The 13,489-nt window shown below is 42.1% G+C and overlaps 1 long non-coding RNA gene across 1 annotated transcript in view; it reads right to left on the reverse strand.

Moving 5' to 3' along the window:
• Nucleotides 1-10,161: 10,161 nt before the first annotated feature.
• Nucleotides 10,162-13,489, reverse strand: part of LOC113152629 — a 32,452-nt gene continuing 29,124 nt past the window's right edge. The window contains exons 2-3 of the long non-coding RNA XR_003297912.1: nt 12,194-12,429; nt 10,162-11,705 (exon numbers count right to left, since the gene is read on the reverse strand). This is a non-coding gene — a long non-coding RNA (uncharacterized LOC113152629). The remainder of the gene's footprint in view (nt 11,706-12,193; nt 12,430-13,489) is intronic.

Below are 13,489 nucleotides of genomic sequence, written 5' to 3' on the forward strand. Positions count from 1 at the left end.
AGACCAGTCTTTATCTCTGCAGGTCTATCATTTACCCGACGTGCAGTTCTGCTGGTGGGTCATTAAGTTGTACACAGCCACATGCACACATGTTTGCACATGCGCACAAACAGACACACACGTGCACGCAGTATCTTTATCTTTGCATTCAAGTCATTACGCTACTTCACAAGTGAAAGTTCTGCATTATAAACTGAATGACAAACATGCAGAACAACTCCTGCAGTGCTCTAGTCACTGATGTTACTAAGCATGATGCTGTCAGCCCCAAAAAACTGATTAATGACATGTTAAAGCGAATTTACTCAGACTTAAACTGAAATGTAGTTTTAGTTCAGCTTTATATGCATAAAGTTAATCAGAGGGATTTTAGCCATATCATCTGCCATGTCACTCCTACTCACATAAGCACAGAATATGTTCAGCACACAGTAACCCGGCAGACATAAGTGAAGAAAAGTGATATACCAGATTCATCCATACTGATTTAAGTGCCCCCCCCCCTCTCTCTCCAGCTGTCTGTCTTTCATCCCTCTCTCGGAGCTGAGTTTCATGGGCTTAAATTGAGTCAGAAAAATCAACTTTGTCTTTATCCTCATCTTTAATGAGAGGGGTGGAGGGATTTCCAAGGTGCTGCTCTGCCCTGTTTTCTTTAGAAAGGTCTCGCTGTTCTGGGAAGGAAGCCCAGAGAAGTGGATTAGCTAAAACCCAAAGGAAGGAAGAAACAGATATGCTGCACCACATCAGACTGCGCACACACACGTTCAACCTTTCAGCTCCGAATCAAACGGGACCAGAGAGGAGAGGGAAAGAGGAAAATTTAAAACACATTTTCACCCTTCGCCCTGACATGTGGAACCTGTACTGGGAGTGTTTTTTTTTTTTTTTTTCATCTGGTTGTGATGGAGCTGAGGGGTTTCTACAGTGTCCCCCCTGCCCTAACCTCCCAGGAGGGCTGTGCTGACCTAATTATCACCAGGACACCCACTTGCTGAGAACAACAGCACTTTCACAGCTCCATGCTAAGGCTCCATATCCTCTGCTAGATAAAGTACATATCCTATTGTACTTTCCTGGTTGCCTGACCCTGAACTTGTGGAAACTGTAACTTCCAGAAAGGTTTTTCCCTCACATGAGATTGAATTCACCCTTTGTGTTTAATTAATCTTGCAGAGAGAACTGTGTCCTGCATCTGGATCAGCATGGCTGTGTGTGTTTGCAGGTGGGAAGCCGCTGAAGGACTCACTTTGTCGCATTGCTGCAACAGTAAAAGTTGCAATCTCTATATTTGGAAGAATTTCACTTTTCTTTTATTTTAAAACATTTGTGAAAAGTAAAAGAGAGTTAGAATGTGTTGACATGAAAGACATGAAGCGAGGCAGTGTCTCAGGCAAGAGAAAGAGGATGTGTGGGTGTGATAAAGACCACCAAGCAACAACCCGCTCCAGTGTGCCTTGTACCTGCAACCTCAACTCTGTTGTCAACTGCCATTGCTCACTCAGACATACTTGATGAGGGTTTTCCTTTCCCCCCTGCAGTTTCAGAATCCCCCCCACAGCTGAAAAGGTGACGGGCAACAGCCCTCCCACACACTGCGTGGGGTCGATGATAGCACGCCGCTGCGCATTTGTGACGCTCTGCTGGGTTGTGTCTCAGTGACGGGATCCCCTCTCCCACACTGCTCAGATCTTTAAGATTGATGTTAATGCCCCACATAATGACATTCAAATAAAAGCTGCATGTGGTCTCATTAAAAGGTTAGAAGTGTTTCGATAAATCTTTCATATGCCGAGCGCTGTCGAAGAACAGTGGTCGTTAGATTAGACCTCTGACATGTTTCAGTTCCGTCCATTTAAAGAATAACTCCTGTTTATTACTACTTTAACTTGTAAAGGCAGTAACTCTGCTAGATTTGCTAAAGTGAGCTTTTCCTGCAGTTGCAGAATGCAACATCGTACCTGCGTAACATCAGGATGCTGCTGTTGAGCATATTAGCAATGCTGTTACCTGCCTCACAGAAGATAGCTGTAGGGTGCTCTCACTAAACAAATCCCCAGGTAGACACAATTGTTTGAACACATACAGAGATGAGGAACGAATTACCTAAAGATACATTCAGCTTTAGGATCAACCTGCCATTGTTAACCCAGTTCCATTTCATTTTACTGGCAATTAAATACATTTTGGCAAAGCATTCAGCGTCTTCACATCCCGTACAGTAATACTGCCTTGCTCTCAGATGTCAACAATTGTTTTGGTGAGTTAATTTCGTATTATAGACACAACATTTGTAGTGATGAATCAGCAATCTGTTTTGTCATCGATGAATAATCAATGTGTTTGCTAGTGAAAGCATCACAATGCCGCATCTGCTAAATACTATAAATATCTTGTAGTTGTAAAAACAGGCCATTGCACTCGGTTTCGCTTCTGCATAAACGGGAGAATACACAGAGAAGCTGACAGATTACACAAATTTTGCATTTGCTAGCGTGTCCTCATGTGGTTAATAGTGAGACATCATGGGGGTCTCCTTCTCTTGGATTCTCATCAGGGAGACTATAAAGATCAGCCAACCACAACTCTGTCTCTGCCGTAGTGCTCAACTGACTCATGAGCAGTGACAGGCTCACCACAGCGCAGGCAAAAAAAAACCACAGGGGTGGTGGGAGGTGACAGCGGTGCTTGGAGGGGGGGTTGGGCGGACTAACCATGAACTAGATGGGAATCCCTCTCAGCCTGATCAGAAGAGGCGTGGTGACATAGTGAGGATACAGATGAATGCACAAGGTGAGCCTCAGCAGATGTAGCTGCACAGCAGAGATTCAGAGCCCTGCAGCTGGTGCAGAGGTGGACAGAAAGTGCAAACCCAAAGGTCAAAGGTTTCTCCACATGTTTACATCTTTTTTCTGTAGTAAACTACAGCAAAAATCCCAGGTGAGAGTGAAAGAGAGAGAGAGAGAATGGTTAGTGGAAATTTTAAAAAGTGATTCTTACTGGGAAAAACGTTTCAGGTAAACCACCACCCGATAGAACTACTTGAGGCGTGTGTGCGAGAGTTTGTGAACGCTAACAATTAAACACGCAAAAGGTAAACTGTGCTAAATATTTGTGATCAAATTCACAATGAACAAGATAAAAACAAACAAAATGTAAACAAAAGCCAACGAGGGTGAGGCTGGCAGTTTCAATAGTAGGACTCATAATGAAAAGACCAATTTGACCCATTTACTTCCAGTAATACTTGACTTATGAGATTGGAGGCCTTGTGGTAAATGACCAGCCATTTAGTTTTTTTTGTTTTTGACTTCTGGGAAAACAAAGCTCTCCTCTTACTGAATGTGTGGGCCCAGCTTATGATCTTCACTTGAGTAGAGCAGGAGAAAATAACCTGATTTGGAAATGACGCGTTTTGCTGCAATTGTTTGTGGCAACTCAGAATGAAAACACAAACATCCGCAAAAAGCTTCAAACGGAGGCCGCAATTGGAAATATTTTGATAAGCTTGGTGTTGCAGTTATTGGAAAACATATACGTATGATATGCATTAGTCTTGCTGTATATTTATTTTAGTTTTAATTATTTGCCCACTGATGTAGTGTTGAGTTGTGGGTGTGAGAGCGGTGACCTGGTTGCACCTCTGAACTTCTAAAATGAGGTGAAATGAGTTAGAGGCACTCATATTGCAGAGGTGAGAGGCCTTGTTGGAGTAGCAGTGCAAGCACTAATGTGTTTGGGACTGGGACGTTAGCTGAAACTTTCTTTATGAAAACATTGCAGTTCACTGACATGTGAAACCTGGACTGCCCATACTGTCTTATTGGCAATCACATGAGCACATGCACAGACAGAAATAAGAGTGCATAAGTCAAAAATAGCTGTTAAAATCTCCAGTTTACACACGTCTCCACTGGTTAGTATTCTGAACATGTGCTGTTGCACATTACGCGCATTTGGAGCAAACTCCTTCCTGATAAAGCTTGCACAGACGTCTGGGTTCCTGCGTTCCGACGGAAAATCGTGCAGCCCATACCACAGGCACTCTTTCTTCCCAACCTCGGAGCTCCTCCCAGCTGCGTTCCACCTGACAGGTTTTCCTCCTCCTCAGCATCCAGACAGACCACGCCAAGAGTCAGACTGGAGCACAAACACAGGCAGGAGGGTGACGGCTGGCAGGTGTATAGAGAGAAAGCAGGGTGGAGGGAAAGTGAAGGCAGGACAGGTTCAGCTGGAGCTGACTTAAGCTGTATTTGAGAGAAGTAGAGGGTGAGATAGATGGGGAGAAAAGTGAAAAATGGAGAGGGGTGTGGTGAAGAGTCTGAAGCTGCATGCTGTTGTGGGTACAAGGGAAAAAAGAGAGAGAGGGAAACCCAGACACAAACATAAACACTGGCTCTTGCTTCAATGACTCCGCTCTCTGGCTCCCTGGTCCTCACCCCTCCCTAGCCACGCATAAACAAATATAACATGGAAAGCATCAGACAGGCTCCATACATCTTGGAGAAATAGCAGACTGACAGTGAATGAGAAACGGGAAGACTGTCACCGTGAAATCTGGCGTTTTCATTCTATAAAAAGATCAATTCAATCAGACTGTCGGACTGTCGTTGCCCTTTCCCACCATCAATCTCACATCAGCTGTGAATTCAAGTGAAATGTCATCCTGTCTGACGTCTGTCTGTCCCCCTATAGTCATAAACCTGAAATAGAAAAAAGAAAACAGCCTCACATTTCACTCTGTAAAGGAGAAAGACACATAGACACTCGCACGCAGCTCAGGGACAGAGAAAGAATCTCCGGGGTTCATCTTTTGAGGACAAGAGCGTGAAGCAGTTTGACTGACACACACTTGGCACAGACAAATGACAATAACCACGTCACCACACAGAAATAATGTTAACGCACAAACACACACACACACACACACACACACACACGGGGTGCTTGGTTCTCTCTCCGTCAAAGACACAATGTCACAGATAACTGCGGCTCCTCGGTCTGGCTGGTAATGACATCATGCCTGGGTCCGCTCCCAGAGATCTCTGCTGCTGGCACACGACCAGGCCTACATCTGCAACGAGTCCGATACACACTCACATACAAAACCGCGATGTTAAGACCCAGCCTGTCTCCGTCTCTTTCCAGTGCATTGTCTCCCTGTGAGAATAATGTGAGGATCCTCAGCTGACTGACAAAACTGCGTTGGTGACCTTTGTGGATCCAACTTGAATTGAACCTTTACAGACACTTCGTGTCAGGTCAGTCAAATGTGGACAGCTTCCAAACATCAGCAGTCCCTGCCTTAAAATCCCAAAATGCCTATGATAGTGATCATTAATGCTGTAATTATGCAACAAAACCACCGTTAGGCTTTAAAAACAGGCTGGACATAAAAGTTGGTTAAAAAAAAAGAGTATTGTGGAGTAGAAATAAGAGTTCCATGCTAGCAGGGGTTGTAATCCTCTCTTGTTGATCTTCAATCATATGTCTCCTGTCTCTTTTGAGAAATCTTTCCACCCAATAATTTACTGTCCATGTGTTCTCCGTCTACAAAAGAGAGCAGAGAACCACTCAGCTACGTGGTTCACACACTGAGTGGAAGTATATCAGACGCTCTGCATGGGGTCCAATATGCACAATACAAGTCAGACAGACATAACAAACATTTAGTGAACACATTGTGTGTGTGTGTGTGTGTGCGCGTGTGTGTTTATACATGTGTATGGTGGTGCTGGTGTGAGCAGACCATACCACCGGGGTCACCCTGGGCCAGCTGCCCGGAGCTGATGGAGTGAGGCACACACATGCTGAACTGTGACCTTAAGAGAGACCAAAGGAGAGGAAAGCAGGGAGTGAAGGAAGGAAGAGAGAGAAGAAAAGCAAAAGGAGCCAAACAGCAGCTTTCCCCTTGTAAAGGTCAAATTGATCTTAAGCTACTGCAGAAACTGATACACATCACAAGTACCATATAATAATACTGTATAGTAATAAAAGTGATATTTGAATAGTAATGTGATCTTATTGTTGATATAAATTAAAAACTTTTCCTTGTTTTTTAGTAGAAATGAAGCAGTTTTCCCACTGTTTCCACTTTTAAGTTTTCATTGTTAGTGGCAGAGCCCACCTCTGCTGGATGTAAATTGCTGTTGCATGCATACTGTATTTACACTAACTGAGGCATGTGTGTAATACAGTGTTACAAATATCAGCCTCACTGTTTACTGTTCACTCTGATACAGCTGCATCAGCTGCATTAAGTTACCTGTACTGTACTTTTAAACTGAATATGCTCTTACCACCAGTAACACCAGGCCTCACCAGATCAACCAAGACACATGCGCCATTATGTAAACCTTCAAATTTAATCTGACACTAAAAGTGACACACGTTATTCTTTAACAGCTTTAACGGCATCCTGCTTTTCTACATTACACAAAAAAGCTGGACCGTGCCTTCTCTGTGCACGCAGAATGTAACTGGGCCTGAATCTCTTCACTGTCTCCTCAGAACATATAGAAACTATACGTACAGTTTATTTTTACATCAGGACGGTGGTTTCCCACCTCCTAAAGCTCATAAATGCCTCACACAGAGAAAGACACTCACGCAAACACACACACACTGTCTCACCACCCACTGCTGCGGTGTTTTGTTTAATATGGTATTTGAGTATGAGACCGGCACATCCAGCTCCCATCTTTATAAGGGCACAGCTAATGCAGCACTGAGACAATTCACACAGATACACACACACTTGTTAGTCCCGTGCCAACAGCTACTGCCTCTTGGCACAGCCCAGAGGTAACGTTGCCTTAACTGAGAAATAACAATTGCTTCATCTCTTTTTTTTCTCCCAAACAGCCTCTTTCATCCAAAAATAAGCACATGCTGACGCTGAAACTAACACATGTGCACATGCAGATGCAGATGCACAACCATTAAACACATGCACACATATCGTGGACCTGGCACCCGTGGTGGGATCCTGTCTGTCGGTGATGGTGAGAAGAACAGATTTAGACTTTTGTGTTCTTGGTGTAAGTAGGCCAACTCTTCGAAAGAGGAATCCCTGCTTACCGTTGGCCTGGAGTCGTCACTCTGACAGTAATGAAGCAGGGGAAGCGGAGGGGGAGTGGGTCCAACGACAATCTGCTTTAAACTGCTGTGGAGCCAGGTCAGTTGGCCAGTTTGTCTCCACAGAACACCAAGGCTCGTTTTTCATATAATCCCATGCCGTTGCTAAATTCAACTCATAAACAAATTGTGTCAAACACTGATATATATGGGTGATATTTTTACCTCGCATTAAGATGTGACCGTTGGCCGCCCCTGTGGACTATATTTGGTCAGCTGTGACTTGAAAGGAGGGAGAAAGATGCTTATCCGACACTTACATACACACTGTTTTGTCTGAATATTTGTTTCTTTTTGTAGTGACGCTTGCAGCATCGCTTTAGGGTTGACAGTGTTAGTCATTTGATGGATTGCCATGGATTTTGAAGAGACATTTATGATCCTGACTTCACTTAGCACCACAATCAGGTCAACAAGGTCCAATACTTCGTTCTCTGAGTACATTCCTGTTATGCAGGATTCAGTGCAGCTAATTTGCATATGTTAGCCTACTAACATGCTCAAAGAAGAAGAACATGGTGAATTAGAGTAGGCCTATAACCAGTATGCACTGGAAGCACACATGTAAATATGGCTGCAGGCCTTTGTTTTTTTTATATCTCACATGCATACATAAACAATACTAACATTAAAATACACCCATTAACATCGAAATGTGATGAATGTGTGAATTTAACATTAGACATGTTTTAGTTGTTGAGTTCTAGTATTAGCTTCAAACACTGGATCATTGTCCCAGTGTCCCCAGTTAAAACCTGGGAACTGTCATTTTTAACAGCAAACATGAATCAGAAAATAGACTTTAGTGAGCTCAGGACAGAAAAACAGAAGTAAACAATGCTGTAATGCTCATCTGACTAAGAAACATGACAAGTCCCAAGGTTTAAATGTAATTCTTACTGTGGATTGATTATACTATAAAACATATTTAACAGACGTTTGTCTAGTTTGTTTTAAAACACCAACAACAACATGAAGACAAAAGAATTCAACATTGCTTATATGGATGTGTCTGAGTGTTAAAACAATATTAGCTCAAAGTTTTTTGGTTGTGCTTCATTATCTGGGTTGCTGCTTTTGGCTGTTCTCCTGTTGCATCCTACGCAGTCTTACACGGTCCACAAACACAGAAAAAGAAAACACAGCACATTCAGACAGAGACACACCGGGGCAGAACGGCTGTCTGAAGTAAGTAACTGCAACGCTGGGGAAGAGAGAGTAAATTAAGGAGAAACTTTGACACCGAGAGGTGACAGACAGAAAGCAAATGTCCACTGAAGCATACCAACGCAGAGAAGAAAGTCTCGGATTTTGCATGTGGAAGTGAAAAACTGTTCATCTCATGCACTGGGGAACAGGCAAATACTGTAAATAGGTGTTGGTGTTCCTTCTTTTTATGCAACTTACTGGTTTTAACCAAAGCTAAAGATGAATCGAAGGGGGCAACCCAGCAAAAAACTGTGAAGACAGGGGAGATAACACTGTTGCTCTTTGGTTTTACACAAGACAGTGGTCATGGCTCAGGGAATACTGGTCATATCTCATCTGGAAACACATGGAGACATGATCTGGAAGTTGCAATTCTAAAGAAATAGCAAACCTTTGTTGAAGCCTATACACAGGAAACAGGAAACTGATTTCTGAGCAGGAACTGGTGCAACAATTAGATGAGGAGCCCTCATTGTAGATGAGCAGCTTCCAAAAGTGAACAAAATGCCCAAACTGAAAGGGCATTCCCAGGAGCTTAGTGATTATGATGCCGCTCTTGGTATCTCTGACAAGTCATAAACAATCCCGGCTTACAGCTGACTAGTCTAATGCTAAAGCCACAAATGCTGGCAAGGCATTACTGTTCTCTGAGGGCTTACAGGGGGACAAACGTCACAATGGGCCGCGTCACAAGCCTGAGCAGAGCTAAGCCGCATGGCATTTCTAGGATATTTCAAGTCAAGTTTAATACAAAGTCCTGCTGGCAAGATGTTTGTTAAATCTATTTTAACCAGCACAGAGGGACTGATCCTTGTTTACATCACGCTGTATAATCCCCCTTGCTTCGGGGGGCTTTCTTGTGGCCAAACATGCCTTGCCAAAATTGTTGTCTTTAAAATCTCTCATTTATACAGAATGTGCGTTGGAAAAGCTGCTGTAGATCTTCCAATTTGAGAGACTGCGGCCCCATCTTCTAAGAAATATTTGTTTTACAAGGTAGCTTGTTATTTATGTAAGTCAGCACAGTGAAATTCCCTTGGGCGTGTGAAATATACGGCTGCATTACAATCCAGAAAGCTTCGCCTGCTCCTGCTAGAGCTGAGGCTTTGAGTTCTCTGTTACACAGGACTAAGTAAGATGAAACTTGAAATAAAAACTGCATTTTTATTAATGCAGTTCAACGTGTACCACACCACACTGAGTTCTAATAGAAAATCCAAAGTACATCACTTTCTCTGCAATTACAGGACTTCTGATAATCCGAACTGTTCAGTTACGCCTCACGGTCCAGACTGGGGGTCACACAAAAATGCTGGAGATTTCGGTGCTGTCCTGTATCATGATGAGGATCATTTTCGTTCTGCTCAGACCTTCTCCCAAAATCTCTATTTGTTTATAATAATCCATCCATGTGATGTGTTCAGGCTGCTGAGCTGTTTGGTTCTGTGTAATTGGGACTAAATGGGGTAATTTGTTTAGTTTTAATAAAGCAGGTGTTTTTCTTGGGTCAAATTGTCAAGGAGCAAATTGCTTTCTAATCACATCACACATGGAAAGTCCAGATGATGGTGGACAGAGCGCAGCGCTGCATCACTGCTGACCCAGTGTGCGGCACAAGCCCCTGCCCCTGCCCCTACGACACTCACACAGCTCCATGCAAGTATTAACACAGTCCTGTTTTCATTGCAAAGCAAAACATGTCACTTCATTTGCCCCAGTTTAGCTCCTAATCACAGTGACGGACAGGAGAGACTGAGGCTCTGTGATGACTAGCAGCATGGAATTAACAGCAAGACGACAAATGAACGCTCCGCACTCTTGTATTTCTTGGAACAGAGTTGCGAATTTACTGGTTTACATCCAATACACACAGAGATAGAAGCAGACATTATTTATTGGGTATTAAGAGGAGTTCAGAGTAGATTTCCACACAATAGTGCCACACAATAAAGTAAAAGGTTCCCAAAAACAAAACCCACAGAATAACATGAAAAAGAGAACACGTTGTGCCCATTATGTTGAACAATGCTCCACAAATGTGTGTTCACATAGCAGCACAAACAGTAAAAGCAGTCTTCAGGAAAGAACAGGCAGCAGAAGGGAGCCTATGTGGCCATTTAAACAAGCAGCATGTGGCTGTGGGCCTAGAACAGCCAGCAGCACATTTCCATAACAGGAAAGGTCAGTGTTGTGGCTCCAGAGATTTTAGAGACGCTACACAATCCATTCTGGGAGACCTCTGTGCTCTGCTGCTCTACCTGTTGACTGGACTCCACGTGGTGCTTTAGTTTAATATTACACACTGTATTGTATATCAGCGCTCTAAGCTGGACTTAAATTTGAGCTACATTATAAATAGCACTAATTATTCTTTAGGGATTTTGTCTTCTAGGAATGGCATTCTAAAGGTGCTGGATCAGCTAATCAAAATAAAGTAAGAAATGTTTTGTAACATAATTACAGGAGCCAGTTTTATGGTGAAGCTGACTGAAAGCCAACTACAAGTAACAGCCTTTCTTAAAGAGGTGACTTTTTTTTTTTTTTAAGAAAAAGCCTTTTACATACATACAACATACAATATTACAGTTTTAAATAACTTAATTGACAGCTATAGTTACTGTTTACTTTGCAGATCACACGTTTACTTACTAAACAAATTTAATAAAACAGATTAGGTAATTAAAAAAATATTTTTTTATTGCATTACACTAGATTAAATTAGTTAGCATGTATATATGTATATTGTAATACTATAACATGTTGCTTTTGTAATGTTATGTGTATAATGAAGTTTTACTAAACTCCAGAGGTTGAAGGAATACAGACACTCAATTCTCAACACGTCTCACCCGCGTCTATTGTATTATTTTTTTTATTAGGAGTGAAAAGTAACTTACTGAAGTTGTTAAAAAATGTAATATAAGTAAAAATAAGTGAGATTAAAAGTAAAAAGTACTGCATGTTGTAGTGCAGTAAAAGTAGCTGGAGCTGCTTAGCTGAAAGATTTTAACCTCAATTTAAGTATGAAAAGATTTATTTACACTCATGTCAACAAGCTCCTGTTCAAAGCCTTCTCCTCCTTCTATATTCTGCTAAATAATGCATATTTATGTCTTTATTTAAAAAATCACAGCAGAAAGAGGCTTTACTTTTCTGGATACATAAAAAGAGAGAGTGAAAAGTGCTGTGTGTGTGTTTCTGGTGTGCGCTCTGACGTACGGCGTTTGAAGTTGTGTTCCATACAAAACAACAGTAGAGGAAGTTTAAACAGCTTCTGGTCTTTCTCTTGGACCAGGACTCAGGACCACAGGAGGCCTATAGGAATAAAACACTCCTCAGCACAGCCTCGTATACCTCAACACCTGCAGCACACAGAAGCCCTCTGTGAGCGAAACAGCCCCTCAAAAGCCAGAAACAAGGGCAAGGAAGACATCATTTACTTTTACACTACAACTGATGAAAACTTTTCGTCGAGGCAATCTTTTATTTACTTTGACGCTTTAACTTTTTGTTTTAAGAATTTTAATCTTTTTGTTCAACTAAATGAAAAACCTGCTTTTAACAGTATGTACAGCTTGAAAACTGCTGTACAAACACAATTATTGTCATTTTAATTATTATTATTGTTAGAGGTACATTACATAGGTAAATAAAATCCATACATCTCTCCTTCACTGTGGTCCCTTCACACCCCTCTTTACCCAAGCCACAGTATTTTCCCATGGGGCTACAGTGCTCTCAGGACCGAGATTGAAAAAATATTGACATTGGAGTGGCTGAAAAGACACAACATAGCTAATAGATATAATTATCTAACATAATTATCTCCAATAATAACAAGAGATAATACCTCTCTGTCTGAGCACATGTTTGTTGTTGCGTCTGAAGGGATCCTCCCTGGAAAGATGGGCAGCGCCACTACTGTGCCCGCCAAACCCAGCCATGGCTCACCTTCTGTGGGTGCGGTTAGATTGCAGCCTGTCAGGAACAGGTAAGGCTACGGTTTGAGGTCGTCCGCTCTCTGGTTAAATCTGCCCACCCTGCTCCTTGGAAACTGTGCACCTCATCAGAGCAAACCCAAGGAACCTGCAAACAAAAACAGCAGTGGGCGACAGCGCACTTAATCCATTACACAGCAGGATTTTAATAACATTAATTAAAGCACATTCATTTTAGAAAATCATTATGACAGCACTGGAGTCCTCAGAGTGATTTCTCTGTCTGGTCCAGCAGACCCAAGTCCATTTACCTAATTAAAAAAAACAAACCGGCGGCCGCTGTGGCTCTTGTGCTCTCTGCTGTGTGATGGAGGGCAAACAGAAAGCAGGGTGACATGGAGAGGCTGAAAGAAGAAGAAGCACAGGACAAAGAACCAGAAGGAAACTATGTGCAAACGCCTGAGAGGACACTAAAATGTGTTTATTTATTTCAACATCATGATGTTATAAATATTAAATAAATGAAATATGCTTATGTGTGTTTTGCCAAGAGCCTGTTTTCAATAACCAAGGTTATTGAAGGTTATATAGGTTTCTGAGCAAATTAAATAATGAAGACATGACATGCTAGATAGTGAGGTTTAGAGGTATTGATAGGAAGATGATGTTACTTCTGCAGAGAGCCATGCTAGCTGCTCCTCACATAGGCCTACAGCAGGTTAATGGGAATCCTATGCTAATTGACTTAGCTTAGCATAGGGGGAAGTAGTTTGGCTCAAAGTGAAGTAATCCTTCCTCCACCACAACACATTAGTCTAGTATAGAGAAAGACAAACAAACAATGTAGTAATGTCACGTTCCACGTTACAAATCAGGAAAGTCTTCCTAACTCTATGCTTCAAAATACAAAATGGCTGCTCCCACACCCATCTTTGGGTGTTCTTCGAGTATTGTTATGATTTCTGTATGATGTATAGCCAAACTGGGTGTGACGTGACTCCTTGCTCCACCCTCCATTTTCCATAGTAAATTGAACAGACCGTAATGAATGATCTCTTAAGTGGGCAGAATTTGTTTAGACTGGCTGCTGGCTCCTATTTATCATCCATAATAATAAATTAATTTTCTCCTGGAACATCAGTCAATGTGTCTGCAAGTAAATCACTGGTCTTCTTAAAAATCTTAACTCCAAAAAATGTTTTAATAGA

The sequence above is a fragment of the Anabas testudineus genome, chromosome 4, assembly GCF_900324465.2.
Source record: "Anabas testudineus chromosome 4, fAnaTes1.2, whole genome shotgun sequence".
NCBI classification, from domain to species: domain Eukaryota; kingdom Metazoa; phylum Chordata; class Actinopteri; order Anabantiformes; family Anabantidae; genus Anabas; species Anabas testudineus.